Source organism: Hyla sarda, unplaced genomic scaffold (assembly GCF_029499605.1).
Source record: "Hyla sarda isolate aHylSar1 unplaced genomic scaffold, aHylSar1.hap1 scaffold_1506, whole genome shotgun sequence".
NCBI lineage: Eukaryota > Metazoa > Chordata > Amphibia > Anura > Hylidae > Hyla > Hyla sarda.
In genome coordinates, this window is record NW_026608140.1 from 38,609 (window position 1) to 66,144 (window position 27,536).

General features: G+C 46.1%; 12 non-coding genes across 12 annotated transcripts; all 12 read left to right on the top strand.

The window, feature by feature from the left end:
• Positions 1–833: 833 nt before the first annotated feature.
• On the top strand, positions 834–1,024 carry LOC130309130 (U2 spliceosomal RNA). The gene has a single exon (XR_008857842.1). It is a non-coding gene; the product is annotated as a U2 spliceosomal RNA (small nuclear RNA).
• A 2,096-nt stretch (positions 1,025–3,120) lies between these two features.
• On the top strand, positions 3,121–3,311 carry LOC130309107 (U2 spliceosomal RNA). Its single transcript, XR_008857822.1, has one exon. It is a non-coding gene; the product is annotated as a U2 spliceosomal RNA (small nuclear RNA).
• A 2,110-nt stretch (positions 3,312–5,421) lies between these two features.
• LOC130309133 (U2 spliceosomal RNA) lies at positions 5,422–5,611 on the top strand. Its single transcript, XR_008857845.1, has one exon. It is a non-coding gene; the product is annotated as a U2 spliceosomal RNA (small nuclear RNA).
• A 2,101-nt stretch (positions 5,612–7,712) lies between these two features.
• LOC130309132 (U2 spliceosomal RNA) lies at positions 7,713–7,903 on the top strand. The gene has a single exon (XR_008857844.1). It is a non-coding gene; the product is annotated as a U2 spliceosomal RNA (small nuclear RNA).
• A 2,077-nt stretch (positions 7,904–9,980) lies between these two features.
• Positions 9,981–10,171, top strand: LOC130309108 (U2 spliceosomal RNA). Its single transcript, XR_008857823.1, has one exon. It is a non-coding gene; the product is annotated as a U2 spliceosomal RNA (small nuclear RNA).
• Positions 10,172–12,262: 2,091 nt separating this feature from the next.
• LOC130309110 (U2 spliceosomal RNA) lies at positions 12,263–12,453 on the top strand. The gene has a single exon (XR_008857825.1). It is a non-coding gene; the product is annotated as a U2 spliceosomal RNA (small nuclear RNA).
• A 2,085-nt stretch (positions 12,454–14,538) lies between these two features.
• LOC130309112 (U2 spliceosomal RNA) lies at positions 14,539–14,729 on the top strand. The gene has a single exon (XR_008857826.1). It is a non-coding gene; the product is annotated as a U2 spliceosomal RNA (small nuclear RNA).
• Positions 14,730–16,829: 2,100 nt separating this feature from the next.
• Positions 16,830–17,020, top strand: LOC130309113 (U2 spliceosomal RNA). Its single transcript, XR_008857827.1, has one exon. It is a non-coding gene; the product is annotated as a U2 spliceosomal RNA (small nuclear RNA).
• A 2,080-nt stretch (positions 17,021–19,100) lies between these two features.
• Positions 19,101–19,291, top strand: LOC130309114 (U2 spliceosomal RNA). Its single transcript, XR_008857828.1, has one exon. It is a non-coding gene; the product is annotated as a U2 spliceosomal RNA (small nuclear RNA).
• Positions 19,292–21,383: 2,092 nt separating this feature from the next.
• LOC130309115 (U2 spliceosomal RNA) lies at positions 21,384–21,574 on the top strand. The gene has a single exon (XR_008857829.1). It is a non-coding gene; the product is annotated as a U2 spliceosomal RNA (small nuclear RNA).
• Positions 21,575–23,675: 2,101 nt separating this feature from the next.
• Positions 23,676–23,866, top strand: LOC130309116 (U2 spliceosomal RNA). The gene has a single exon (XR_008857830.1). It is a non-coding gene; the product is annotated as a U2 spliceosomal RNA (small nuclear RNA).
• A 2,083-nt stretch (positions 23,867–25,949) lies between these two features.
• On the top strand, positions 25,950–26,140 carry LOC130309117 (U2 spliceosomal RNA). The gene has a single exon (XR_008857831.1). It is a non-coding gene; the product is annotated as a U2 spliceosomal RNA (small nuclear RNA).
• Positions 26,141–27,536: the final 1,396 nt, after the last annotated feature.

Genomic DNA, 27,536 nt, shown 5'->3' on the forward strand with positions numbered 1-27,536 from the left:
TATTGCAGCCGCTGCTGTGTCCAGGCCCAGGAGCCTTAGCACTGTGCTGTGATGTCACTCAATACCACTGACATCACTAGGTGTTAAACAACATCTCTCCTTTGCTGTGTATGTGACTATGGAGCTGTTTGGTGATGTCGTCTATTACGGCCTTCATAGAAGCAACAGGAGATTGTTGCATCCATCTTGAACCCTCAGAACTACAGTGCTATGATGTCACTCACTTCACAAGGCCTTGCAGAGTGTAAACAACAACAACCCAGCTTTGTTGTGTATGTAACCAAAGGGATTTGTGATGTCACCTAGAACCTTCACAGCAGCGACAGCTTTATGAGGAGCATCAGCACTGCTCTGCCTGAGCAGAACCATCACCGCCATAGGTTGTCAAATAACCCGGATTTAACCCACACAGGATAAGTCCAATGGGGTGCAGGGCATGTCCTCTATGCTTACAGCTTCCCGTGGGTGTTGGTTTGATACCGTTTGGGGACAGCCAAGGAGGCATCTGCAGGCAACAAAGGTAGGTGTGTGCTTGTGTGTGTGTTTCCTATGCAGATCCTAAGCCCAGTGTCACATGCAAGTAGGAGGAGTAAGAAGGGTTCCTGGCAAATCCGGGTTATGGATTGCATTTAAAAAGGCCCCGTGGGAGTGCAATGGGCCCCTGTCTTGCTGCTTAGCAATAATGGTATGGGTTTAGGTTCTGCTGTGTGTACTGGTGGTTGACTGCCCCCCAGCCCAGAGTGTGCATGGAAAATTGTCTGGCAGCCTCCCTGACAGCAAGCAGTGATAGTGCCCATGAAGGGGACCTTGTTGGGCCCGCCCCTTTCACGGTTATCGCTTCTCGGCCTTTTGGCTAAGATCAAGTGTAGTATCTGTTCTTATCAGTTTAATAACTGATACGTCCCCTATCTGGGGACCATATATTAAATGGATTTTTGAGAACGGGGGCCGATTTCGAAGCTTGCTTCCGTCGCCCTATGCATTGACCCGATATGGCAGTATCTTCGGGTACAGTGCACCACCCCCTTACAGGGTTAAAAAGAAAGATTCCTACTTTCATTGCTACCTGCTTGCTGGCTAGCCAGCTAGCCAGCCCTGTGGGCCTTGCTGCTGCTGCAGCCAAAAAACAAAAGGTGGTGCTGCTGCTGCTTCTGCTGCTTCTGCTTCTGCTTGTGTCTGGCCCCTGTTGGAGCGTCCAGGCACAGGACTTCTGCTGCTGCTGACTAAATGGCCTCCTTAATTGGATCATTTGAGTAGCCAGCACACCTGTGCAGGTAGGGCATGACATGATAGGCAGCTGCCTTGATAGCGGGTGGGTGCTGAATGTTCCTAATTGACAAAATAAGATTAATGCTTATGAAGAAATATAAAATCTCATCCCTTCCCCAATATCGCGCCACACCCCTACCCCTTAATTCCCTGGTTGAACGTGATGGACATATGTCTTTTTTTCGACCGTACTAACTATGTAACTATGTAACATAACATGGGGGGGGGGGGGGGGTCTCCTGGCTGTTCACACAGGTGTGTCATTGCTGTACATTGACCATGCATTGCTTCTGTGGTATTGCAAAGGCAAAGACAAATGCTTCCAGCCATCCATTGCACTAATGGATTGGTCATCAGCTGGCTGTCTATGTCCCGCATCAATATAGACCAAAGTACAGAGGGTTAGGCTATGCTATTGTGCACCTACCTGATGCATCAGAAGGTGCGAGGCACCTTGCTAAATTCTGTGCACAGACTTTGAGATCTATGCTTTAGACTGTATCTAAACCTGCTCCAACATGGACTGACATTCTGGCCCTACTTTCAGCCGATGCGACTTGTCTGTCGCTGAACAGTCGCTTTTTATGTATTCAGCACCTATGTATAATGTTGTAAAAATGCTCTAGAAGCTAAAGTCGCAGAAATGTCACACATATTTGGCCTGCAACTTTCTGTGCGACAAATTCAGACAGGAAAAATCAGTATAAATCCTTAGAAAATTATCCCCCAGTGTCTCCATCTGCTGGCGGTATTGAATAAGCATTGCTGCACTGATGGGGTATGCATTAGACGAAAAAAAAGAAGAAAAAGAAGAATAATACGCCCAGAAAAGAGGCGAAAAGGAGAAAAACGTAAAAAACGTGAAAAAAAAGTAAGAGGAAGAGAAGGGAAAATAAAGGTGGAAATGGGTTTAAAAGTGATTTCGGCGGAGAAATATATATATATATATATATATATATATATATATATATATATATATGCGCACACACACATATAGATATAAACGTATTCTCCGTTGAGATATTGCAGCCGCTGCTGTGTCCCAGGCCCAGGAGCCTTAGCACTGTGCTGTGATGTCACTCAATACCACTGACATCACTAGGTGTAAACAACATCTCTCCTTTGCTGTGTATGTGACTATGGAGCTGTTTGGTGATGTCGTCTATTACGGCCTTCATAGAAGCAACAGGAGATTGTTGCATCCATCTTGAACCCTCAGAACTACAGTGCTATGATGTCACTCACTTCCACAGGCCTTGCAGAGTGTAAACAACAACAACCCAGCTTTGTTGTGTATGTAACCAAAGGGATTTGTGATGTCACCTAGAACCTTCACAGCAGCGACAGCTTTATGAGGAGCATCAGCACTGCTCTGCCTGAGCAGAACCATCACCGCCATAGGTTGTCAAATAACCCGGATTTAACCCACACAGGTAAGTCCAATGGGGTGCAGGCATGTCCTCTATGCTTACAGCTTCCCGTGGGTGTTGGTTTGATACCGTTTGGGGACAGCCAAGGAGCATCTGCAGGCAACAAAGGTAGGTGTGTGCTTGTGTGTGTGTTTCCTATGCAGATCCTAAGCCAGTGTCACATGCAAGTAGGAGGAGTAAGAAGGGTTCCTGGCAAATCCGGGTTATGGATTGCATTTAAAAAGGCCCCGTGGGAGTGCAATGGGGCCCCTGTCTTGCTGCTTAGCAATAATGGTATGGGTTTAGGTTCTGCTGTGTGTACTGGTGGTTGACTGCCCCCCAGCCCAGAGTGTGCATGGAAAATTGTCTGGCAGCCTCCCTGACAGCAAGCAGTGATAGTGCCCATGAAGGGGACCTTGTTGGGCCCGCCCCTTTCACGGTTATCGCTTCTCGGCCTTTTGGCTAAGATCAAGTGTAGTATCTGTTCTTATCAGTTTAATATCTGATACGTCCCCTATCTGGGGACCATATATTAAATGGATTTTTGAGAACGGGGGCCGATTTCGAAGCTTGCTTCCGTCGCCCTATGCATTGACCCGATATGGCAGTATCTTCGGGTACAGTGCACCACCCCCTTACAGGGGTTAAAAAGAAAGATTCCTACTTTCATTGCTACCTGCTTGCTGGCTAGCCAGCTAGCCAGCCCTGTGGGCCTTGCTGCTGCTGCAGCCAAAAACAAAAGGTGTGCTGCTGCTGCTTCTGCTGCTTCTGCTTCTGCTTGTGTCTGGCCCTGTTGGAGCGTCCAGGCACAGGACTTCTGCTGCTGCTGACTAAATGGCCTCCTTAATTGGATCATTTGGAGGTGACCAGCACACCTGTGCAGGTAGGGCATGACATGATAGGCAGCTGCCTTGATAGCGGGTGGGTGCTGAATGTTTCCTAATTGACAAAATAAGATTAATGCTTATGAAGAAATATAAAATCTCATCCCTTCCCCAATATCGCGCCACACCCCTACCCCTTAATTCCCTGGTTGAACGTGATGGACATATGTCTTTTTTCGACCGTACTAACTATGTAACTATGTAACATAACATGGGGGGGGGGGGGGGTCTCCTGGCTGTTCACACAGGGTGTGTCATTGGCTGTACATTGACCATGCATTGCTTCTGTGGTATTGCAAAGGCAAAGACAAATGCTTCCAGCCATCCATTGCACTAATGGATTGGTCATCAGCTGGCTGTCTATGTCCCGCATCAATATAGACCAAAGTACAGAGGGTTAGGCTATGCTATTGTGCACCTACCTGATGCATCAGAAGGTGCGAGGGCCCTTGCTAAATTCTGTGCACAGACTTTGAGATCTATGCTTTAGACTGTATCTAAACCTGCTCCAACATGGACTGACATTCTGGCCTACTTTCAGCCGATGCGACTTGTCTGTCGCTGAACAGTCGCTTTTTATGTATTCAGCACCTATGTATAATGTTGTAAAAATGCTCTAGAAGCTAAAGTCGCAGAAATGTCACACATATTTGGCCTGCAACTTTCTGTGCGACAAATTCAGACAGGAAAAATCAGTATAAATCCTTAGAAAATTATCCCCCAGTGTCTCCATCTGCTGGCGGTATTGAATAAGCATTGCTGCACTGATGGGGTATGCATTAGACGAAAAAAAGAAGAAAAAGAAGAATAATACGCCCAGAAAAGAGGCGAAAAGGAGAAAAACGTAAAAAAACGTGAAAAAAAAGTAAGAGGAAGAGAAGGGAAAAAAAGGTGGAAATGGGTTTTAAAAGTGATTTCGGCGGAGAAATATATATATATATATATATATATATATATATATATATATATATATATATGCGCACACACACATATAGATATAAACGTATTCTCCGTTGAGATATTTGCAGCCGCTGCTGTGTCCAGGCCCAGGAGCCTTAGCACTGTGCTGTGATGTCACTCAATACCACTGACATCACTAGGTGTAAACAACATCTCTCCTTTGCTGTGTATGTGACTATGGAGCTGTTTGGTGATTGTCGTCTATTACGGCCTTCATAGAAGCAACAGGAGATTGTTGCATCCATCTTGAACCTCTCAGAACTACAGTGCTATGATGTCACTCACTTCCACAGGCCTTGGCAGAGTGTAAACAACAACAACCCAGCTTTGTTGTGTATGTAACCAAAGGGATTTGTGATGTCACCTAGAACCTTCACAGCAGCGACAGCTTTATGAGGAGCATCAGCACTGCTCTGCCTGAGCAGAACCATCACCGCCATAGGTTGTCAAATAACCCGGATTTAACCCACACAGGTAAGTCCAATGGGGTGCAGGCATGTCCTCTATGCTTACAGCTTCCCGTGGGTGTTGGTTTGATACCGTTTGGGGACAGCCAAGGAGGCATCTGCAGGCAACAAAGGTAGGTGTGTGCTTGTGTGTGTGTTTCCTATGCAGATCCTAAGCCCAGTAGTGTCACATGCAAGTAGGAGGAGTAAGAAGGGTTCCCTGGGCAAATCCGGGTTATGGATTGCATTTAAAAAGGCCCCGTGGGAGTGCAATGGGCCCCTGTCTTGCTGCCTTAGCAATAATGGTATGGGTTTAGGTTCTGCTGTGTGTACTGGTGGTTGACTGCCCCCCAGCCAGAGTGTGCATGGAAAATTGTCTGGCAGCCTCCCTGACAGCAAGCAGTGATAGTGCCCATGAAGGGGACCTTGTTGGGCCCGCCCCCTTTCACGGTTATCGCTTCTCGGCCTTTTGGCTAAGATCAAGTGTAGTATCTGTTCTTATCAGTTTAATATCTGATACGTCCCCTATCTGGGGACCATATATTAAATGGATTTTTGAGAACGGGGGCCGATTTCGAAGCTTGCTTCCGTCGCCTATGCATTGACCCGATATGGCAGTATCTTCGGGTACAGTGCACCACCCCCCTTACAGGGTTTAAAAGAAAGATTCCTACTTTCATTGCTACCTGCTTGCTGGCTAGCCAGCTAGCCAGCCCTGTGGGCCTTGCTGCTTGCTGCAGCCAAAAAACAAAAGGTGGTGCTGCTGCTGCTTCTGCTGCTTCTGCTTCTGCTTGTGTCTGGCCCCTGTTGGAGCGTCCAGGCACAGGACTTCTGCTGCTGCTGACTAAATGGCCTCCTTAATTGGATCATTTGGAGTAGCCAGCACACCTGTGCAGGTAGGGCATGACATGATAGGCAGCTGCCTTGATAGCGGGTGGGTGCTGAATGTTCCTAATTGACAAAATAAGATTAATGCTTATGAAGAAATATAAAATCTCATCCCTTCCCCAATATCGCGCCACACCCCTACCCCTTAATTCCCTGGTGAACGTGATGGACATATGTCTTTTTTCGACCGTACTAACTATGTAACTATGTAACATAACATGGGGGGGGGGGGGGGGTCTCCTGGCTGTTCACACAGGTGTGTCATTGCTGTACATTGACCATGCATTGCTTCTGTGGTATTGCAAAGGCAAAGACAAATGCTTCCAGCCATCCATTGCACTAATGGATTGGTCATCAGCTGGCTGTCTATGTCCCGCATCATATAGACCAAAGTACAGAGGGTTAGGCTATGCTATTGTGCACCTACCTGATGCATCAGAAGGTGCGAGGCCCCTTGCTAAATTCTGTGCACAGACTTTGAGATCTATGCTTTAGACTGTATCTAAACCTGCTCCAACATGGGACTGACATTCTGGCCTACTTTCAGCCGATGCGACTTGTCTGTCGCTGAACAGTCGCTTTTTATGTATTCAGCACCTATGTATAATGTTGTAAAAATGCTCTAGAAGCTAAAGTCGCAGAAATGTCACACATATTTGGCCTGCAACTTTCTGTGCGACAAATTCAGACAGGAAAAATCAGTATAAATCCTTAGAAAATTATCCCCCAGTGTCTCCATCTGCTGGCGGTATTGAATAAGCATTGCTGCACTGATGGGGTATGCATTAGACGAAAAAAAAGAAGAAAAAGAAGAATAATACGCCCAGAAAAGAGGCGAAAAGGAGAAAAACGTAAAAAACGTGAAAAAAAAGTAAGAGGAAGAGAAGGGAAAAAAAGGTGGAAATGGGGTTTAAAAGTGATTTCGGCGGAGAAATATATATATATATATATATATATATATATATATATATATATATATATATATGCGCACACACACATATAGATATAAACGTATTCTCCGTGAGATATTGCAGCCGCTGCTGTGTCCAGGCCCAGGAGCCTTAGCACTGTGCTGTGATGTCACTCAATACCACTGACATCACTAGGTGTAAACAACATCTCTCCTTTGCTGTGTATGTGACTATGGAGCTGTTTGGTGATGTCGTCTATTACGGCCTTCATAGAAGCAACAGGAGATTGTTGCATCCATCTTGAACCCTCAGAACTACAGTGCTATGATGTCACTCACTTCCACAGGCCTTGCAGAGTGTAAACAACAACAACCCAGCTTTGTTGTGTATGTAACCAAAGGGATTTGTGATGTCACCTAGAACCTTCACAGCAGCGACAGCTTTATGAGGAGCATCAGCACTGCTCTGCCTGAGCAGAACCATCACCGCCATAGGTTGTCAAATAACCCGGATTTAACCCACACAGGTAAGTCCAATGGGGTGCAGGCATGTCCTCTATGCTTACAGCTTCCCGTGGGTGTTGGTTTGATACCGTTTGGGGACAGCCAAGGAGGCATCTGCAGGCAACAAAGGTAGGTGTGTGCTTGTGTGTGTGTTTCCTATGCAGATCCTAAGCCCAGTGTCACATGCAAGTAGGAGGAGTAAGAAGGGTTCCTGGCAAATCCGGGTTATGGATTGCATTTAAAAAGGCCCCGTGGGAGTGCAATGGGCCCCTGTCTTGCTGCTTAGCAATAATGGTATGGGTTTAGGTTCTGCTGTGTGTACTGGTGGTTGACTGCCCCCCAGCCCAGAGTGTGCATGGAAAATTGTCTGGCAGCCTCCCTGACAGCAAGCAGTGATAGTGCCCATGAAGGGGACCTTGTTGGGCCCGCCCCTTTCACGGTTATCGCTTCTCGGCCTTTTGGCTAAGATCAAGTGTAGTATCTGTTCTTATCAGTTTAATATCTGATACGTCCCCTATCTGGGGACCATATATTAAATGGATTTTTGAGAACGGGGGCCGATTTCGAAGCTTGCTTCCGTCGCCCTATGCCTTGACCCGATATGGCAGTATCTTCGGGTACAGTGCACCACCCCCTTACAGGGTTAAAAAGAAAGATTCCTACTTTCATTGCTACCTGCTTGCTGGCTAGCCAGCTAGCCAGCCCTGTGGGCCTTGCTGCTGCTGCAGCCAAAAAACAAAAGGTGGTGCTGCTGCTGCTTCTGCTGCTTCTGCTTCTGCTTGTGTCTGGCCCCTGTTGGAGCGTCCAGGCACAGGACTTCTGCTGCTGCTGACTAAATGGCCTCCTTAATTGGATCATTTGAGTAGCCAGCACACCTGTGCAGGTAGGGCATGACATGATAGGCAGCTGCCTTGATAGCGGGTGGGTGCTGAATGTTCCTAATTGACAAAATAAGATTAATGCTTATGAAGAAATATAAAATCTCATCCCTTCCCCAATATCGCGCCACACCCCTACCCCTTAATTCCCTGGTTGAACGTGATGGACATATGTCTTTTTTCGACCGTACTAACTATGTAACTATGTAACATAACATGGGGGGGGGGGGGGGGTCTCCTGGCTGTTGTACATTGACCATGCATTGCTTCTGTGGTATTGCAAAGGCAAAGACAAATGCTTCCAGCCATCCATTGCACTAATGGATTGGTCATCAGCTGGCTGTCTATGTCCCGCATCAATATAGACCAAAGTACAGAGGGTTAGGCTATGCTATTGTGCACCTACCTGATGCATCAGAAGGTGCGAGGCCCTTGCTAAATTCTGTGCACAGACTTTGAGATCTATGCTTTAGACTGTATCTAAACCTGCTCCAACATGGACTGACATTCTGGCCTACTTTCAGCCGATGCGACTTGTCTGTCGCTGAACAGTCGCTTTTTATGTATTCAGCACCTATGTATAATGTTGTAAAAATGCTCTAGAAGCTAAAGTCGCAGAAATGTCACACATATTTGGCCTGCAACTTTCTGTGCGACAAATTCAGACAGGAAAAATCAGTATAAATCCTTAGAAAATTATCCCCCAGTGTCTCCATCTGCTGGCGGTATTGAATAAGCATTGCTGCACTGATGGGGTATGCATTAGACGAAAAAAAAGAAGAAAAAGAAGAATAATACGCCCAGAAAAGAGGCGAAAAGGAGAAAAACGTAAAAAAACGTGAAAAAAAAGTAAGAGGAAGAGAAGGGAAAAAAAGGTGGAAATGGGTTTAAAAGTGATTTCGGCGGAGAAATATATATATATATATATATATATATATATATATATATATATATATATATGCGCACACACACATATAGATATAAACGTATTCTCCGTTGAGATATTGCAGCCGCTGCTGTGTCCAGGCCCAGGAGCCTTAGCACTGTGCTGTGATGTCACTCAATACCACTGACATCACTAGGTGTAAACAACATCTCTCCTTTGCTGTGTATGTGACTATGGAGCTGTTTGGTGATGTCGTCTATTACGGCCTTCATAGAAGCAACAGGAGATTGTTGCATCCATCTTGAACCCTCAGAACTACAGTGCTATGATGTCACTCACTTCCACAGGCCTTGCAGAGTGTAAACAACAACAACCCAGCTTTGTTGTGTATGTAACCAAAGGGATTTGTGATGTCACCTAGAACCTTCACAGCAGCGACAGCTTTATGAGGAGCATCAGCACTGCTCTGCCTGAGCAGAACCATCACCGCCATAGGTTGTCAAATAACCCGGATTTAACCCACACAGGTAAGTCCAATGGGGTGCAGGCATGTCCTCTATGCTTACAGCTTCCCGTGGGTGTTGGTTTGATACCGTTTGGGGACAGCCAAGGAGGCATCTGCAGGCAACAAAGGTAGGTGTGTGCTTGTGTGTGTGTTTCCTATGCAGATCCTAAGCCCAGTGTCACATGCAAGTAGGAGGAGTAAGAAGGGTTCCTGGCAAATCCGGGTTATGGATTGCATTTAAAAAGGCCCCGTGGGAGTGCAATGGGCCCCTGTCTTGCTGCTTAGCAATAATGGTATGGGTTTAGGTTCTGCTGTGTGTACTGGTGGTTGACTGCCCCCCAGCCCAGAGTGTGCATGGAAAATTGTCTGGCAGCCTCCCTGACAGCAAGCAGTGATAGTGCCCATGAAGGGGACCTTGTTGGGCCCGCCCCTTTCACGGTTATCGCTTCTCGGCCTTTTGGCTAAGATCAAGTGTAGTATCTGTTCTTATCAGTTTAATATCTGATACGTCCCCTATCTGGGGACCATATATTAAATGGATTTTTGAGAACGGGGGCCGATTTCGAAGCTTGCTTCCGTCGCCCTATGCATTGACCCGATATGGCAGTATCTTCGGGTACAGTGCACCACCCCCTTACAGGGTTAAAAAGAAAGATTCCTACTTTCATTGCTACCTGCTTGCTGGCTAGCCAGCTAGCCAGCCCTGTGGGCCTTGCTGCTGCTGCAGCCAAAAAACAAAAGGTGGTGCTGCTGCTGCTTCTGCTGCTTCTGCTTCTGCTTGTGTCTGGCCCCTGTTGGAGCGTCCAGGCACAGGACTTCTGCTGCTGCTGACTAAATGGCCTCCTTAATTGGATCATTTGAGTAGCCAGCACACCTGTGCAGGTAGGGCATGACATGATAGGCAGCTGCCTTGATAGCGGGTGGGTGCTGAATGTTCCTAATTGACAAAATAAGATTAATGCTTATGAAGAAATATAAAATCTCATCCCTTCCCCAATATCGCGCCACACCCCTACCCCTTAATTCCCTGGTTGAACGTGATGGACATATGTCTTTTTTCGACCGTACTAACTATGTAACTATGTAACATAACATGGGGGGGGGGGGGGTCTCCTGGCTGTTCACACAGGTGTGTCATTGCTGTACATTGACCATGCATTGCTTCTGTGGTATTGCAAAGGCAAAGACAAATGCTTCCAGCCATCCATTGCACTAATGGATTGGTCATCAGCTGGCTGTCTATGTCCCGCATCAATATAGACCAAAGTACAGAGGGTTAGGCTATGCTATTGTGCACCTACCTGATGCATCAGAAGGTGCGAGGCCCTTGCTAAATTCTGTGCACAGACTTTGAGATCTATGCTTTAGACTGTATCTAAACCTGCTCCAACATGGACTGACATTCTGGCCTACTTTCAGCCGATGCGACTTGTCTGTCGCTGAACAGTCGCTTTTTATGTATTCAGCACCTATGTATAATGTTGTAAAAATGCTCTAGAAGCTAAAGTCGCAGAAATGTCACACATATTTGGCCTGCAACTTTCTGTGCGACAAATTCAGACAGGAAAAATCAGTATAAATCCTTAGAAAATTATCCCCCAGTGTCTCCATCTGCTGGCGGTATTGAATAAGCATTGCTGCACTGATGGGGTATGCATTAGACGAAAAAAAAGAAGAAAAAGAAGAATAATACGCCCAGAAAAGAGGCGAAAAGGAGAAAAACGTAAAAAAACGTGAAAAAAAAGTAAGAGGAAGAGAAGGGAAAAAAAGGTGGAAATGGGTTTAAAAGTGATTTCGGCGGAGAAATATATATATATATATATATATATATATATATATATATATATATATGCGCACACACACATATAGATATAAACGTATTCTCCGTTGAGATATTGCAGCCGCTGCTGTGTCCAGGCCCAGGAGCCTTAGCACTGTGCTGTGATGTCACTCAATACCACTGACATCACTAGGTGTAAACAACATCTCTCCTTTGCTGTGTATGTGACTATGGAGCTGTTTGGTGATGTCGTCTATTACGGCCTTCATAGAAGCAACAGGAGATTGTTGCATCCATCTTGAACCCTCAGAACTACAGTGCTATGATGTCACTCACTTCCACAGGCCTTGCAGAGTGTAAACAACAACAACCCAGCTTTGTTGTGTATGTAACCAAAGGGATTTGTGATGTCACCTAGAACCTTCACAGCAGCGACAGCTTTATGAGGAGCATCAGCACTGCTCTGCCTGAGCAGAACCATCACCGCCATAGGTTGTCAAATAACCCGGATTTAACCCACACAGGTAAGTCCAATGGGGTGCAGGCATGTCCTCTATGCTTACAGCTTCCCGTGGGTGTTGGTTTGATACCGTTTGGGGACAGCCAAGGAGGCATCTGCAGGCAACAAAGGTAGGTGTGTGCTTGTGTGTGTGTTTCCTATGCAGATCCTAAGCCCAGTGTCACATGCAAGTAGGAGGAGTAAGAAGGGTTCCTGGCAAATCCGGGTTATGGATTGCATTTAAAAAGGCCCCGTGGGAGTGCAATGGGCCCCTGTCTTGCTGCTTAGCAATAATGGTATGGGTTTAGGTTCTGCTGTGTGTACTGGTGGTTGACTGCCCCCCAGCCCAGAGTGTGCATGGAAAATTGTCTGGCAGCCTCCCTGACAGCAAGCAGTGATAGTGCCCATGAAGGGGACCTTGTTGGGCCCGCCCCTTTCACGGTTATCGCTTCTCGGCCTTTTGGCTAAGATCAAGTGTAGTATCTGTTCTTATCAGTTTAATATCTGATACGTCCCCTATCTGGGGACCATATATTAAATGGATTTTTGAGAACGGGGGCCGATTTCGAAGCTTGCTTCCGTCGCCCTATGCATTGACCCGATATGGCAGTATCTTCGGGTACAGTGCACCACCCCCTTACAGGGTTAAAAAGAAAGATTCCTACTTTCATTGCTACCTGCTTGCTGGCTAGCCAGCTAGCCAGCCCTGTGGGCCTTGCTGCTGCTGCAGCCAAAAAACAAAAGGTGGTGCTGCTGCTGCTTCTGCTGCTTCTGCTTCTGCTTGTGTCTGGCCCCTGTTGGAGCGTCCAGGCACAGGACTTCTGCTGCTGCTGACTAAATGGCCTCCTTAATTGGATCATTTGAGTAGCCAGCACACCTGTGCAGGTAGGGCATGACATGATAGGCAGCTGCCTTGATAGCGGGTGGGTGCTGAATGTTCCTAATTGACAAAATAAGATTAATGCTTATGAAGAAATATAAAATCTCATCCCTTCCCCAATATCGCGCCACACCCCTACCCCTTAATTCCCTGGTTGAACGTGATGGACATATGTCTTTTTTCGACCGTACTAACTATGTAACTATGTAACATAACATGGGGGGGGGGGGGGGTCTCCTGGCTGTTCACACAGGTGTGTCATTGCTGTACATTGACCATGCATTGCTTCTGTGGTATTGCAAAGGCAAAGACAAATGCTTCCAGCCATCCATTGCACTAATGGATTGGTCATCAGCTGGCTGTCTATGTCCCGCATCAATATAGACCAAAGTACAGAGGGTTAGGCTATGCTATTGTGCACCTACCTGATGCATCAGAAGGTGCGAGGCCCTTGCTAAATTCTGTGCACAGACTTTGAGATCTATGCTTTAGACTGTATCTAAACCTGCTCCAACATGGACTGACATTCTGGCCTACTTTCAGCCGATGCGACTTGTCTGTCGCTGAACAGTCGCTTTTTATGTATTCAGCACCTATGTATAATGTTGTAAAAATGCTCTAGAAGCTAAAGTCGCAGAAATGTCACACATATTTGGCCTGCAACTTTCTGTGCGACAAATTCAGACAGGAAAAATCAGTATAAATCCTTAGAAAATTATCCCCCAGTGTCTCCATCTGCTGGCGGTATTGAATAAGCATTGCTGCACTGATGGGGTATGCATTAGACGAAAAAAAAGAAGAAAAAGAAGAATAATACGCCCAGAAAAGAGGCGAAAAGGAGAAAAACGTAAAAAAACGTGAAAAAAAAGTAAGAGGAAGAGAAGGGAAAAAAAGGTGGAAATGGGTTTAAAAGTGATTTCGGCGGAGAAATATATATATATATATATATATATATATATATATATATATATATATATGCGCACACACACATATAGATATAAACGTATTCTCCGTTGAGATATTGCAGCCGCTGCTGTGTCCAGGCCCAGGAGCCTTAGCACTGTGCTGTGATGTCACTCAATACCACTGACATCACTAGGTGTAAACAACATCTCTCCTTTGCTGTGTATGTGACTATGGAGCTGTTTGGTGATGTCGTCTATTACGGCCTTCATAGAAGCAACAGGAGATTGTTGCATCCATCTTGAACCCTCAGAACTACAGTGCTATGATGTCACTCACTTCCACAGGCCTTGCAGAGTGTAAACAACAACAACCCAGCTTTGTTGTGTATGTAACCAAAGGGATTTGTGATGTCACCTAGAACCTTCACAGCAGCGACAGCTTTATGAGGAGCATCAGCACTGCTCTGCCTGAGCAGAACCATCACCGCCATAGGTTGTCAAATAACCCGGATTTAACCCACACAGGTAAGTCCAATGGGGTGCAGGCATGTCCTCTATGCTTACAGCTTCCCGTGGGTGTTGGTTTGATACCGTTTGGGGACAGCCAAGGAGGCATCTGCAGGCAACAAAGGTAGGTGTGTGCTTGTGTGTGTGTTTCCTATGCAGATCCTAAGCCCAGTGTCACATGCAAGTAGGAGGAGTAAGAAGGGTTCCTGGCAAATCCGGGTTATGGATTGCATTTAAAAAGGCCCCGTGGGAGTGCAATGGGCCCCTGTCTTGCTGCTTAGCAATAATGGTATGGGTTTAGGTTCTGCTGTGTGTACTGGTGGTTGACTGCCCCCCAGCCCAGAGTGTGCATGGAAAATTGTCCCCTGACAGCAAGCAGTGATAGTGCCCATGAAGGGGACCTTGTTGGGCCCGCCCCTTTCACGGTTATCGCTTCTCGGCCTTTTGGCTAAGATCAAGTGTAGTATCTGTTCTTATCAGTTTAATATCTGATACGTCCCCTATCTGGGGACCATATATTAAATGGATTTTTGAGAACGGGGGCCGATTTCGAAGCTTGCTTCCGTCGCCCTATGCATTGACCCGATATGGCAGTATCTTCGGGTACAGTGCACCACCCCCTTACAGGGTTAAAAAGAAAGATTCCTACTTTCATTGCTACCTGCTTGCTGGCTAGCCAGCTAGCCAGCCCTGTGGGCCTTGCTGCTGCTGCAGCCAAAAAACAAAAGGTGGTGCTGCTGCTGCTTCTGCTGCTTCTGCTTCTGCTTGTGTCTGGCCCCTGTTGGAGCGTCCAGGCACAGGACTTCTGCTGCTGCTGACTAAATGGCCTCCTTAATTGGATCATTTGAGTAGCCAGCACACCTGTGCAGGTAGGGCATGACATGATAGGCAGCTGCCTTGATAGCGGGTGGGGTGCTGAATGTTCCTAATTGACAAAATAAGATTAATGCTTATGAAGAAATATAAAATCTCATCCCTTCCCCAATATCGCGCCACACCCCCTACCCCTTAATTCCCTGGTTGAACGTGATGGACATATGTCTTTTTTCGACCGTACTAACTATGTAACTATGTAACATAACATGGGGGGGGGGGGGGGGTCTCCTGGCTGTTCACACAGGTGTGTCATTGCTGTACATTGACCATGCATTGCTTCTGTGGTATTGCAAAGGCAAAGACAAATGCTTCCAGCCATCCATTGCACTAATGGATTGGTCATCAGCTGGCTGTCTATGTCCCGCATCAATATAGACCAAAGTACAGAGGGTTAGGCTATGCTATTGTGCACCTACCTGATGCATCAGAAGGTGCGAGGCCCTTGCTAAATTCTGTGCACAGACTTTGAGATCTATGCTTTAGACTGTATCTAAACCTGCTCCAACATGGACTGACATTCTGGCCTACTTTCAGCCGATGCGACTTGTCTGTCGCTGAACAGTCGCTTTTTATGTATTCAGCACCTATGTATAATGTTGTAAAAATGCTCTAGAAGCTAAAGTCGCAGAAATGTCACACATATTTGGCCTGCAACTTTCTGTGCGACAAATTCAGACAGGAAAAAATCAGTATAAATCCTTAGAAAATTATCCCCCAGTGTCTCCATCTGCTGGCGGTATTGAATAAGCATTGCTGCACTGATGGGGTATGCATTAGACGAAAAAAAAGAAGAAAAAGAAGAATAATACGCCCAGAAAAGAGGCGAAAAGGAGAAAAACGTAAAAAAACGTGAAAAAAAAGTAAGAGGAAGAGAAGGGAAAAAAAGGTGGAAATGGGTTTAAAAGTGATTTCGGCGGAGAAATATATATATATATATATATATATATATATATATATATATATATATATATGCGCACACACACATATAGATATAAACGTATTCTCCGTTGAGATATTGCAGCCGCTGCTGTGTCCAGGCCCAGGAGCCTTAGCACTGTGCTGTGATGTCACTCAATACCACTGACATCACTAGGTGTAAACAACATCTCTCCTTTGCTGTGTATGTGACTATGGAGCTGTTTGGTGATGTCGTCTATTACGGCCTTCATAGAAGCAACAGGAGATTGTTGCATCCATCTTGAACCCTCAGAACTACAGTGCTATGATGTCACTCACTTCCACAGGCCTTGCAGAGTGTAAACAACAACAACCCAGCTTTGTTGTGTATGTAACCAAAGGGATTTGTGATGTCACCTAGAACCTTCACAGCAGCGACAGCTTTATGAGGAGCATCAGCACTGCTCTGCCTGAGCAGAACCATCACCGCCATAGGTTGTCAAATAACCCGGATTTAACCCACACAGGTAAGTCCAATGGGGTGCAGGCATGTCCTCTATGCTTACAGCTTCCCGTGGGTGTTGGTTTGATACCGTTTGGGGACAGCCAAGGAGGCATCTGCAGGCAACAAAGGTAGGTGTGTGCTTGTGTGTGTGTTTCCTATGCAGATCCTAAGCCCAGTGTCACATGCAAGTAGGAGGAGTAAGAAGGGTTCCTGGCAAATCCGGGTTATGGATTGCATTTAAAAAGGCCCCGTGGGAGTGCAATGGGCCCCTGTCTTGCTGCTTAGCAATAATGGTATGGGTTTAGGTTCTGCTGTGTGTACTGGTGGTTGACTGCCCCCCAGCCCAGAGTGTGCATGGAAAATTGTCTGGCAGCCTCCCTGACAGCAAGCAGTGATAGTGCCCATGAAGGGGACCTTGTTGGGCCCGCCCCTTTCACGGTTATCGCTTCTCGGCCTTTTGGCTAAGATCAAGTGTAGTATCTGTTCTTATCAGTTTAATATCTGATACGTCCCCTATCTGGGGACCATATATTAAATGGATTTTTGAGAACGGGGGCCGATTTCGAAGCTTGCTTCCGTCGCCCTATGCATTGACCCGATATGGCAGTATCTTCGGGTACAGTGCACCACCCCCCTTACAGGGTTAAAAAGAAAGATTCCTACTTTCATTGCTACCTGCTTGCTGGCTAGCCAGCTAGCCAGCCCTGTGGGCCTTGCTGCTGCTGCAGCCAAAAAACAAAAGGTGGTGCTGCTGCTGCTTCTGCTGCTTCTGCTTCTGCTTGTGTCTGGCCCCTGTTGGAGCGTCCAGGCACAGGACTTCTGCTGCTGCTGACTAAATGGCCTCCTTAATTGGATCATTTGAGTAGCCAGCACACCTGTGCAGGTAGGGCATGACATGATAGGCAGCTGCCTTGATAGCGGGTGGGTGCTGAATGTTCCTAATTGACAAAATAAGATTAATGCTTATGAAGAAATATAAAATCTCATCCCTTCCCCAATATCGCGCCACACCCCTACCCCTTAATTCCCTGGTTGAACGTGATGGACATATGTCTTTTTTCGACCGTACTAACTATGTAACTATGTAACATAACATGGGGGGGGGGGGGTCTCCTGGCTGTTCACACAGGTGTGTCATTGCTGTACATTGACCATGCATTGCTTCTGTGGTATTGCAAAGGCAAAGACAAATGCTTCCAGCCATCCATTGCACTAATGGATTGGTCATCAGCTGGCTGTCTATGTCCCGCATCAATATAGACCAAAGTACAGAGGGTTAGGCTATGCTATTGTGCACCTACCTGATGCATCAGAAGGTGCGAGGCCCTTGCTAAATTCTGTGCACAGACTTTGAGATCTATGCTTTATATCTAAACCTGCTCCAACATGGACTGACATTCTGGCCTACTTTCAGCCGATGCGACTTGTCTGTCGCTGAACAGTCGCTTTTTATGTATTCAGCACCTATGTATAATGTTGTAAAAATGCTCTAGAAGCTAAAGTCGCAGAAATGTCACACATATTTGGCCTGCAACTTTCTGTGCGACAAATTCAGACAGGAAAAATCAGTATAAATCCTTAGAAAATTATCCCCCAGTGTCTCCATCTGCTGGCGGTATTGAATAAGCATTGCTGCACTGATGGGGTATGCATTAGACGAAAAAAAAGAAGAAAAAGAAGAATAATACGCCCAGAAAAGAGGCGAAAAGGAGAAAAACGTAAAAAAACGTGAAAAAAAAGTAAGAGGAAGAGAAGGGAAAAAAAGGTGGAAATGGGTTTAAAAGTGATTTCGGCGGAGAAATATATATATATATATATATATATATATATATATATATATGCGCACACACACATATAGATATAAACGTATTCTCCGTTGAGATATTGCAGCCGCTGCTGTGTCCAGGCCCAGGAGCCTTAGCACTGTGCTGTGATGTCACTCAATACCACTGACATCACTAGGTGTAAACAACATCTCTCCTTTGCTGTGTATGTGACTATGGAGCTGTTTGGTGATGTCGTCTATTACGGCCTTCATAGAAGCAACAGGAGATTGTTGCATCCATCTTGAACCCTCAGAACTACAGTGCTATGATGTCACTCACTTCCACAGGCCTTGCAGAGTGTAAACAACAACAACCCAGCTTTGTTGTGTATGTAACCAAAGGGATTTGTGATGTCACCTAGAACCTTCACAGCAGCGACAGCTTTATGAGGAGCATCAGCACTGCTCTGCCTGAGCAGAACCATCACCGCCCTAGGTTGTCAAATAACCCGGATTTAACCCACACAGGTAAGTCCAATGGGGTGCAGGCATGTCCTCTATGCTTACAGCTTCCCGTGGGTGTTGGTTTGATACCGTTTGGGGACAGCCAAGGAGGCATCTGCAGGCAACAAAGGTAGGTGTGTGCTTGTGTGTGTGTTTCCTATGCAGATCCTAAGCCCAGTGTCACATGCAAGTAGGAGGAGTAAGAAGGGTTCCTGGCAAATCCGGGTTATGGATTGCATTTAAAAAGGCCCCGTGGGAGTGCAATGGGCCCCTGTCTTGCTGCTTAGCAATAATGGTATGGGTTTAGGTTCTGCTGTGTGTACTGGTGGTTGACTGCCCCCCAGCCCAGAGTGTGCATGGAAAATTGTCTGGCAGCCTCCCTGACAGCAAGCAGTGATAGTGCCCATGAAGGGGACCTTGTTGGGCCCGCCCCTTTCACGGTTATCGCTTCTCGGCCTTTTGGCTAAGATCAAGTGTAGTATCTGTTCTTATCAGTTTAATATCTGATACGTCCCCTATCTGGGGACCATATATTAAATGGATTTTTGAGAACGGGGGCCGATTTCGAAGCTTGCTTCCGTCGCCCTATGCATTGACCCGATATGGCAGTATCTTCGGGTACAGTGCACCACCCCCTTACAGGGTTAAAAAGAAAGATTCCTACTTTCATTGCTACCTGCTTGCTGGCTAGCCAGCTAGCCAGCCCTGTGGGCCTTGCTGCTGCTGCAGCCAAAAAACAAAAGGTGGTGCTGCTGCTGCTTCTGCTGCTTCTGCTTCTGCTTGTGTCTGGCCCCTGTTGGAGCGTCCAGGCACAGGACTTCTGCTGCTGCTGACTAAATGGCCTCCTTAATTGGATCATTTGAGTAGCCAGCACACCTGTGCAGGTAGGGCATGACATGATAGGCAGCTGCCTTGATAGCGGGTGGGTGCTGAATGTTCCTAATTGACAAAATAAGATTAATGCTTATGAAGAAATATAAAATCTCATCCCTTCCCCAATATCGCGCCACACCCCTACCCCTTAATTCCCTGGTTGAACGTGATGGACATATGTCTTTTTTCGACCGTACTAACTATGTAACTATGTAACATAACATGGGGGGGGGGGGGTCTCCTGGCTGTTCACACAGGTGTGTCATTGCTGTACATTGACCATGCATTGCTTCTGTGGTATTGCAAAGGCAAAGACAAATGCTTCCAGCCATCCATTGCACTAATGGATTGGTCATCAGCTGGCTGTCTATGTCCCGCATCAATATAGACCAAAGTACAGAGGGTTAGGCTATGCTATTGTGCACCTACCTGATGCATCAGAAGGTGCGAGGCCCTTGCTAAATTCTGTGCACAGACTTTGAGATCTATGCTTTAGACTGTATCTAAACCTGCTCCAACATGGACTGACATTCTGGCCTACTTTCAGCCGATGCGACTTGTCTGTCGCTGAACAGTCGCTTTTTATGTATTCAGCACCTATGTATAATGTTGTAAAAATGCTCTAGAAGCTAAAGTCGCAGAAATGTCACACATATTTGGCCTGCAACTTTCTGTGCGACAAATTCAGACAGGAAAAATCAGTATAAATCCTTAGAAAATTATCCCCCAGTGTCTCCATCTGCTGGCGGTATTGAATAAGCATTGCTGCACTGATGGGGTATGCATTAGACGAAAAAAAAGAAGAAAAAGAAGAATAATACGCCCAGAAAAGAGGCGAAAAGGAGAAAAACGTAAAAAAACGTGAAAAAAAAGTAAGAGGAAGAGAAGGGAAAAAAAGGTGGAAATGGGTTTAAAAGTGATTTCGGCGGAGAAATATATATATATATATATATATATATATATATATATATATATATATATGCGCACACACACATATAGATATAAACGTATTCTCCGTTGAGATATTGCAGCCGCTGCTGTGTCCAGGCCCAGGAGCCTTAGCACTGTGCTGTGATGTCACTCAATACCACTGACATCACTAGGTGTAAACAACATCTCTCCTTTGCTGTGTATGTGACTATGGAGCTGTTTGGTGATGTCGTCTATTACGGCCTTCATAGAAGCAACAGGAGATTGTTGCATCCATCTTGAACCCTCAGAACTACAGTGCTATGATGTCACTCACTTCCACAGGCCTTGCAGAGTGTAAACAACAACAACCCAGCTTTGTTGTGTATGTAACCAAAGGGATTTGTGATGTCACCTAGAACCTTCACAGCAGCGACAGCTTTATGAGGAGCATCAGCACTGCTCTGCCTGAGCAGAACCATCACCGCCATAGGTTGTCAAATAACCCGGATTTAACCCACACAGGTAAGTCCAATGGGGTGCAGGCATGTCCTCTATGCTTACAGCTTCCCGTGGGTGTTGGTTTGATACCGTTTGGGGACAGCCAAGGAGGCATCTGCAGGCAACAAAGGTAGGTGTGTGCTTGTGTGTGTGTTTCCTATGCAGATCCTAAGCCCAGTGTCACATGCAAGTAGGAGGAGTAAGAAGGGTTCCTGGCAAATCCGGGTTATGGATTGCATTTAAAAAGGCCCCGTGGGAGTGCAATGGGCCCCTGTCTTGCTGCTTAGCAATAATGGTATGGGTTTAGGTTCTGCTGTGTGTACTGGTGGTTGACTGCCCCCCAGCCCAGAGTGTGCATGGAAAATTGTCTGGCAGCCTCCCTGACAGCAAGCAGTGATAGTGCCCATGAAGGGGACCTTGTTGGGCCCGCCCCTTTCACGGTTATCGCTTCTCGGCCTTTTGGCTAAGATCAAGTGTAGTATCTGTTCTTATCAGTTTAATATCTGATACGTCCCCTATCTGGGGACCATATATTAAATGGATTTTTGAGAACGGGGGCCGATTTCGAAGCTTGCTTCCGTCGCCCTATGCATTGACCCGATATGGCAGTATCTTCGGGTACAGTGCACCACCCCCTTACAGGGTTAAAAAGAAAGATTCCTACTTTCATTGCTACCTGCTTGCTGGCTAGCCAGCTAGCCAGCCCTGTGGGCCTTGCTGCTGCTGCAGCCAAAAAACAAAAGGTGGTGCTGCTGCTGCTTCTGCTGCTTCTGCTTCTGCTTGTGTCTGGCCCCTGTTGGAGCGTCCAGGCACAGGACTTCTGCTGCTGCTGACTAAATGGCCTCCTTAATTGGATCATTTGAGTAGCCAGCACACCTGTGCAGGTAGGGCATGACATGATAGGCAGCTGCCTTGATAGCGGGTGGGTGCTGAATGTTCCTAATTGACAAAATAAGATTAATGCTTATGAAGAAATATAAAATCTCATCCCTTCCCCAATATCGCGCCACACCCCTACCCCTTAATTCCCTGGTTGAACGTGATGGACATATGTCTTTTTTCGACCGTACTAACTATGTAACTATGTAACATAACATGGGGGGGGGGGGGGTCTCCTGGCTGTTCACACAGGTGTGTCATTGCTGTACATTGACCATGCATTGCTTCTGTGGTATTGCAAAGGCAAAGACAAATGCTTCCAGCCATCCATTGCACTAATGGATTGGTCATCAGCTGGCTGTCTATGTCCCGCATCAATATAGACCAAAGTACAGAGGGTTAGGCTATGCTATTGTGCACCTACCTGATGCATCAGAAGGTGCGAGGCCCTTGCTAAATTCTGTGCACAGACTTTGAGATCTATGCTTTAGACTGTATCTAAACCTGCTCCAACATGGACTGACATTCTGGCCTACTTTCAGCCGATGCGACTTGTCTGTCGCTGAACAGTCGCTTTTTATGTATTCAGCACCTATGTATAATGTTGTAAAAATGCTCTAGAAGCTAAAGTCGCAGAAATGTCACACATATTTGGCCTGCAACTTTCTGTGCGACAAATTCAGACAGGAAAAATCAGTATAAATCCTTAGAAAATTATCCCCCAGTGTCTCCATCTGCTGGCGGTATTGAATAAGCATTGCTGCACTGATGGGGTATGCATTAGACGAAAAAAAAGAAGAAAAAGAAGAATAATACGCCCAGAAAAGAGGCGAAAAGGAGAAAAACGTAAAAAAACGTGAAAAAAAAGTAAGAGGAAGAGAAGGGAAAAAAAGGTGGAAATGGGTTTAAAAGTGATTTCGGCGGAGAAATATATATATATATATATATATATATATATATATATATATATATATATATATATATGCGCACACACACATATAGATATAAACGTATTCTCCGTTGAGATATTGCAGCCGCTGCTGTGTCCAGGCCCAGGAGCCTTAGCACTGTGCTGTGATGTCACTCAATACCACTGACATCACTAGGTGTAAACAACATCTCTCCTTTGCTGTGTATGTGACTATGGAGCTGTTTGGTGATGTCGTCTATTACGGCCTTCATAGAAGCAACAGGAGATTGTTGCATCCATCTTGAACCCTCAGAACTACAGTGCTATGATGTCACTCACTTCCACAGGCCTTGCAGAGTGTAAACAACAACAACCCAGCTTTGTTGTGTATGTAACCAAAGGGATTTGTGATGTCACCTAGAACCTTCACAGCAGCGACAGCTTTATGAGGAGCATCAGCACTGCTCTGCCTGAGCAGAACCATCACCGCCATAGGTTGTCAAATAACCCGGATTTAACCCACACAGGTAAGTCCAATGGGGTGCAGGCATGTCCTCTATGCTTACAGCTTCCCGTGGGTGTTGGTTTGATACCGTTTGGGGACAGCCAAGGAGGCATCTGCAGGCAACAAAAGTAGGTGTGTGCTTGTGTGTGTGTTTCCTATGCAGATCCTAAGCCCAGTGTCACATGCAAGTAGGAGGAGTAAGAAGGGTTCCTGGCAAATCCGGGTTATGGATTGCATTTAAAAAGGCCCCGTGGGAGTGCAATGGGCCCCTGTCTTGCTGCTTAGCAATAATGGTATGGGTTTAGGTTCTGCTGTGTGTACTGGTGGTTGACTGCCCCCCAGCCCAGAGTGTGCATGGAAAATTGTCTGGCAGCCTCCCTGACAGCAAGCAGTGATAGTGCCCATGAAGGGGACCTTGTTGGGCCCGCCCCTTTCACGGTTATCGCTTCTCGGCCTTTTGGCTAAGATCAAGTGTAGTATCTGTTCTTATCAGTTTAATATCTGATACGTCCCCTATCTGGGGACCATATATTAAATGGATTTTTGAGAACGGGGGCCGATTTCGAAGCTTGCTTCCGTCGCCCTATGCATTGACCCGATATGGCAGTATCTTCGGGTACAGTGCACCACCCCCTTACAGGGTTAAAAAGAAAGATTCCTACTTTCATTGCTACCTGCTTGCTGGCTAGCCAGCTAGCCAGCCCTGTGGGCCTTGCTGCTGCTGCAGCCAAAAAACAAAAGGTGGTGCTGCTGCTGCTTCTGCTGCTTCTGCTTGTGTCTGGCCCCTGTTGGAGCGTCCAGGCACAGGACTTCTGCTGCTGCTGACTAAATGGCCTCCTTAATTGGATCATTTGAGTAGCCAGCACACCTGTGCAGGTAGGGCATGACATGATAGGCAGCTGCCTTGATAGCGGGTGGGTGCTGAATGTTCCTAATTGACAAAATAAGATTAATGCTTATGAAGAAATATAAAATCTCATCCCTTCCCCAATATCGCGCCACACCCCTACCCCTTAATTCCCTGGTTGAACGTGATGGACATATGTCTTTTTTCGACCGTACTAACTATGTAACTATGTAACATAACATGGGGGGGGGGGGGGTCTCCTGGCTGTTCACACAGGTGTGTCATTGCTGTACATTGACCATGCATTGCTTCTGTGGTATTGCAAAGGCAAAGACAAATGCTTCCAGCCATCCATTGCACTAATGGATTGGTCATCAGCTGGCTGTCTATGTCCCGCATCAATATAGACCAAAGTACAGAGGGTTAGGCTATGCTATTGTGCACCTACCTGATGCATCAGAAGGTGCGAGGCCCTTGCTAAATTCTGTGCACAGACTTTGAGATCTATGCTTTAGACTGTATCTAAACCTGCTCCAACATGGACTGACATTCTGGCCTACTTTCAGCCGATGCGACTTGTCTGTCGCTGAACAGTCGCTTTTTATGTATTCAGCACCTATGTATAATGTTGTAAAAATGCTCTAGAAGCTAAAGTCGCAGAAATGTCACACATATTTGGCCTGCAACTTTCTGTGCGACAAATTCAGACAGGAAAAATCAGTATAAATCCTTAGAAAATTATCCCCCAGTGTCTCCATCTGCTGGCGGTATTGAATAAGCATTGCTGCACTGATGGGGTATGCATTAGACGAAAAAAAAGAAGAAAAAGAAGAATAATACGCCCAGAAAAGAGGCGAAAAGGAGAAAAACGTAAAAAAACGTGAAAAAAAAGTAAGAGGAAGAGAAGGGAAAAAAAGGTGGAAATGGGTTTAAAAGTGATTTCGGCGGAGAAATATATATATATATATATATATATATATATATATATATATATATGCGCACACACACATATAGATATAAACGTATTCTCCGTTGAGATATTGCAGCCGCTGCTGTGTCCAGGCCCAGGAGCCTTAGCACTGTGCTGTGATGTCACTCAATACCACTGACATCACTAGGTGTAAACAACATCTCTCCTTTGCTGTGTATGTGACTATGGAGCTGTTTGGTGATGTCGTCTATTACGGCCTTCATAGAAGCAACAGGAGATTGTTGCATCCATCTTGAACCCTCAGAACTACAGTGCTATGATGTCACTCACTTCCACAGGCCTTGCAGAGTGTAAACAACAACAACCCAGCTTTGTTGTGTATGTAACCAAAGGGATTTGTGATGTCACCTAGAACCTTCACAGCAGCGACAGCTTTATGAGGAGCATCAGCACTGCTCTGCCTGAGCAGAACCATCACCGCCATAGGTTGTCAAATAACCCGGATTTAACCCACACAGGTAAGTCCAATGGGGTGCAGGCATGTCCTCTATGCTTACAGCTTCCCGTGGGTGTTGGTTTGATACCGTTTGGGGACAGCCAAGGAGGCATCTGCAGGCAACAAAGGTAGGTGTGTGCTTGTGTGTGTGTTTCCTATGCAGATCCTAAGCCCAGTGTCACATGCAAGTAGGAGGAGTAAGAAGGGTTCCTGGCAAATCCGGGTTATGGATTGCATTTAAAAAGGCCCCGTGGGAGTGCAATGGGCCCCTGTCTTGCTGCTTAGCAATAATGGTATGGGTTTAGGTTCTGCTGTGTGTACTGGTGGTTGACTGCCCCCCAGCCCAGAGTGTGCATGGAAAATTGTCTGGCAGCCTCCCTGACAGCAAGCAGTGATAGTGCCCATGAAGGGGACCTTGTTGGGCCCGCCCCTTTCACGGTTATCGCTTCTCGGCCTTTTGGCTAAGATCAAGTGTAGTATCTGTTCTTATCAGTTTAATATCTGATACGTCCCCTATCTGGGGACCATATATTAAATGGATTTTTGAGAACGGGGGCCGATTTCGAAGCTTGCTTCCGTCGCCCTATGCATTGACCCGATATGGCAGTATCTTCGGGTACAGTGCACCACCCCCTTACAGGGTTAAAAAGAAAGATTCCTACTTTCATTGCTACCTGCTTGCTGGCTAGCCAGCTAGCCAGCCCTGTGGGCCTTGCTGCTGCTGCAGCCAAAAAACAAAAGGTGGTGCTGCTGCTGCTTCTGCTGCTTCTGCTTCTGCTTGTGTCTGGCCCCTGTTGGAGCGTCCAGGCACAGGACTTCTGCTGCTGCTGACTAAATGGCCTCCTTAATTGGATCATTTGAGTAGCCAGCACACCTGTGCAGGTAGGGCATGACATGATAGGCAGCTGCCTTGATAGCGGGTGGGTGCTGAATGTTCCTAATTGACAAAATAAGATTAATGCTTATGAAGAAATATAAAATCTCATCCCTTCCCCAATATCGCGCCACACCCCTACCCCTTAATTCCCTGGTTGAACGTGATGGACATATGTCTTTTTTCGACCGTACTAACTATGTAACTATGTAACATAACATGGGGGGGGGGGGGGGTCTCCTGGCTGTTCACACAGGTGTGTCATTGCTGTACATTGACCATGCATTGCTTCTGTGGTATTGCAAAGGCAAAGACAAATGCTTCCAGCCATCCATTGCACTAATGGATTGGTCATCAGCTGGCTGTCTATGTCCCGCATCAATATAGACCAAAGTACAGAGGGTTAGGCTATGCTATTGTGCACCTACCTGATGCATCAGAAGGTGCGAGGCCCTTGCTAAATTCTGTGCACAGACTTTGAGATCTATGCTTTAGACTGTATCTAAACCTGCTCCAACATGGACTGACATTCTGGCCTACTTTCAGCCGATGCGACTTGTCTGTCGCTGAACAGTCGCTTTTTATGTATTCAGCACCTATGTATAATGTTGTAAAAATGCTCTAGAAGCTAAAGTCGCAGAAATGTCACACATATTTGGCCTGCAACTTTCTGTGCGACAAATTCAGACAGGAAAAATCAGTATAAATCCTTAGAAAATTATCCCCCAGTGTCTCCATCTGCTGGCGGTATTGAATAAGCATTGCTGCACTGATGGGGTATGCATTAGACGGAAAAAAAGAAGAAAAAGAAGAATAATACGCCCAGAAAAGAGGCGAAAAGGAGAAAAACGTAAAAAAACGTGAAAAAAAAGTAAGAGGAAGAGAAGGGAAAAAAAGGTGGAAATGGGTTTAAAAGTGATTTCGGCGGAGAAATATATATATATATATATATATATATATATATATATATATATGCGCACACACACATATAGATATAAACGTATTCTCCGTTGAGATATTGCAGCCGCTGCTGTGTCCAGGCCCAGGAGCCTTAGCACTGTGCTGTGATGTCACTCAATACCACTGACATCACTAGGTGTAAACAACATCTCTCCTTTGCTGTGTATGTGACTATGGAGCTGTTTGGTGATGTC